Consider the following 3,882-nt stretch of genomic DNA (forward strand, 5'->3'; position numbering starts at 1 on the left):
TGGCCACTGCCCCCCAGTCTGGGCGACGGAGTGAGACTCCAATTCAAAAAAAAAAAAAGAAAAAAAAATTAGCTGGGCATGGTGGCACACGCCTATGGTTACAGCTACTTGGAAGACTGAGGTGGAAGGATCGCCTGAGCCCAGCAGGTTGAGCTTGTGGTGACCATGAGCGTGCTACAGCACACTAGCCTGGATGACAGAGTGAGACTCTAGACTCACAAACACAAAAAAATAATAAAGAAGAACTAATAAGCCATTAGAAAGATGCAAGTTCTGGGTGGAGCAAAAAGAAGAGCTGCATCAAGAATTACGAGAAGTGGCAAAATAAGGTGAACTTAACCAAGAACTAAAGGGGAGAGAAACCAGTCAGGAACCAGCAGGTGTGTAGCAGAAAGTGTTATTGTTCCACCCATATTTCCTGAACAATCACCATTCCCAGCACATGTCATTAATTGGAGTCCTGCTGTAAGCCACCTGCTTGAGGCATTCTCTCTGCTTGAACCGCTGTGGAGTTAATGCCCCAGGGAACAGCTTTCAGATAATAGCAAGTGGGAATTAGATGACGCATACCCTGCCTCCTTGCTGACCAGAGAAACTTCACAACTGGATATCCGAAAATTACCCCTTGAGTGGGATAATGCTTTCCATGCCATCTTTTAGAAGTCCCCAGCAGTATTAAATGGGGTTGCCCACAGTGGGAATCTGCTTATGAATGTACCCTGCATAGGCTTCCTTCTCTTGTGTCACTCCCTACTTCCCTACTGGTACATTCTGGAATCATCAATTGCACTCAGATTGTTTGAGCTCACTTCTGGCAGAACCCAGTCTAAGTCAAAGTGCTTAACCTTTACCCCCTTCTGAAGTTTTTTTGGAGGCATACAGCACACTCCCAGTAGTAAAACTGTAGCTCACTATTATAGTAATTTTCAAGTGGGGATTGGTAGAGGTTGGGTGGTAGAGATTTGTTTAAAATGTGTTCTCTATTCTGATAGGACTCGAGGGTGGTTAAAAACCATCACTTTAGACATGAAGTGGAGATGTCACTTAGGATGTCTTTACCTAAGTAAAGCTACCACAGCCTACTGGCTTTACAAGGCTAGAAATTCCAGTTTTGTTAAATATTGTGCAAAGAGTCAAATATTGTGATTTATTTTACCCAAACTCTCAAAAGGCATGTTTAAACCAAACACATAGCAATTTATGGTGCTCATTATAAGCCAATCACTTTCAAATACATGATTATGTAATTCCTCTGATTGTTTTCTTTTTTTTTTTTTGAGTTGGAGTCTCACTCTGTCGCCCAGACTGGAGTGCAGTGGCCGCTCCTGGCCACCACAGCCTCGACCTGCTGGGGATCCGGTGATCCTTCCGCCTTAGCCTTCCAAGTAGCTGGAACTACAGGCGTGCGCTACCACGCCCAGCTGATTTTTTGATTTATTTTAGAGATGAGGTCTTGCCAAGTTGCCCAGGCGGGTCTCGAACCCGCGGGCTCAGGCAATCCACCCACCTCAGCCTCCCAAAGGCGCGGGATTACAGGCTGAGCCACCGAGCCCGGCGAGTTGGAGTCTTACTGTCGCCGAGACTGGAGTGCAGTGACCGTTCCCGGCCACTGCAGCCTTGACCTGCTGGGCTCTGGCGATCCTTCTGCCTCAGCCTTCCGAGTAGCTGGAACTATAGGTGCATGCTACCATACCGGGTAATTTTTTTTGATTTATTGTAGAGATGAGGTCTCGCCTGCCCAGGCGGGTCTCGAACCCTCAGGCAATCTACTCACCTCAGTTTCCCAAAAGCACGGGATTACAGGCTGAGCCACCGAGCCTGGCTGTTTTTTTGATAGGTGTAGAAAAACAAAATTTTAAATGTATTTTTGGGAACACAAATATCAGTAAATGAGTTGGATCTTAATGGCTAATGACATTGAGCTATGGCTGCATCTATTCCATAGACCAGCAGTTCAAGTCCTGAAGTTAGGATACCTCTCCCTTGAACTGTTAACATTCTTTTTAAGTTTTTCATCTCTAGACTTCATGAGTCTGGTAGTTTTCTGCTAGTGTTCTGGGAAACATTTCTTACTGACTTTAGCGCTTGAATTCTGGGCCTTCCTCACCTCTCTGCCCCAACAATTTTGACAGTTTCTTAGGTCTTAAATAAATAGCCTGTACAACTACATTAGTGACAGAACATTTCTGTTTCCCTGCAACAGTGGGCTATGCTCTTGGAATTTAAATTTTCCTCTGTTCCTCAATTTTTTTTAAACATTTTTTTTTTTAAATAGAGGCACGGTCTCACTATGTTGCCCAGGCTGTTCTTTGACTCCTGGCCTCAAGCAATCCTCCAGCATTACCTTTCAAAGTGCTTAGATTACAGGTGTGAGCCACCAAGCCCAGTCCCTCATTTCCTTTTAAGCACGTGCAGTTGAATTTTAAAAGTTTAAGCTGCTGCTTGAATTGTTCTGTTCCTCCATTACTTTTGGTCTAAAGCTACTTGCTGGATTGCAATGCCCACCTGCCTATATCAATAAGGTATATTTAGTTGCACAAAATAAAAAACATAACTCTACAGGACCTTAATCAATAAGAGGATATACGTCTTGTATATATGAAACAAAAAGTCCTGTGGTAGGGTGGGGCTTCAGGGTTCATTTTGTTTTTCTGTTCTGCCATCCTAAGCTTATCCTCTAGGCTATACACCTAGTGATTGAAAGACGGCTACTACAGTTACAGCAGAAGACAATGGGTGATTTCCTCCTAAGTTTTTCCTTTATTGGTAAGAAACCTTTGTTAGAAGCCACTCATAGACTTTTCACTGGCCAGAATTATGACATATGCTCCACCCTAACTCAGTCTCTAGCAAGGTAAAGGAAATTGCCTTTATTGACTTAGATTAAGCAAGGGGTGTCTTCTTTTGGCCTCCCTGGGAATGTGAAGAGAAAGGTGAGTACCCAAACAAAAATCAAGTTTGGGATCTGCTAAATTATTTCATTGTACAGACAAATCCTAGTCACCTTCTCTAGTAGCAAGAATATTTCACCCAGCCATGGCTCCTTCTGCCAGCAGTGGTGGGAGTAGACCACTAATAATTAGGGGGAAAAAAAGAATATTCCACTCAGCTGATGTCTACTCATAATCAATTTGGACTTAACTTGTTGGGTTCTTTCTTGTCTCATCTCCCTGTGGCTTTCCTTAGGGTTTTAAATTTGCTTCTTGGGACATTTTTTTTTTTTTTGAGTTGGAGTCTCACTCCGTTGCCTAGGCTGGAGAGCAGTGGCATGCTCACAGCCACTGCAGCCTTTACCTACTGGGCTCAGGTGATCCTTCCGCCTCAACCTTCCAAGTAGCTGAAACTACAGGCACATGCCACCATGCCCAGCTAGTTTTTTGATTTATTATAGAGAGGCACTGCCCAGGCTGATCTGGAACCCATGGGCTCAGGTAGTTCTCTCAACTTGGCTTTCCAAAGTGCTACCATACCCAGCCTCTTTTATGCAATTTTTATTTTATTTTATTTACTTTATTTTTGAGTTGGAGTATCACTCTGTTGCCCAGGCTGGAGTGTAGTGGCACACTCACGGCCACCGCAACCTCAACCTGTTGGGCTCAGGCGATCCTTCCACCTCAGCCTTCCAAGTAGCTGGAACTACAGGCATGTGCTACAATGCCTGGCTAATTTTTTGATATATTGTAGAGATGAGGTCTCACCAAGTTGCCCCAGCTTAACTCAAACCCATGGGCACAGGCAATCCTCTCACCTCGGCCTCCCAAAGTGCTAGGATTATAGGAATGAGCCACCACTCCCGCCCCTTATGCAATTTGTTTTGTTTTGTTTTTGAGTCGGAGTCTCATTCTGTCACCCAGGCTGGAGTGCAGTGACATGTTCATGGCT

The sequence above is a fragment of the Carlito syrichta genome, unplaced genomic scaffold (assembly GCF_000164805.1).
Source record: "Carlito syrichta isolate Samal-C Ts95f unplaced genomic scaffold, Tarsius_syrichta-2.0.1 Scaffold309823, whole genome shotgun sequence".
Lineage (NCBI taxonomy): Eukaryota > Metazoa > Chordata > Mammalia > Primates > Tarsiidae > Carlito > Carlito syrichta.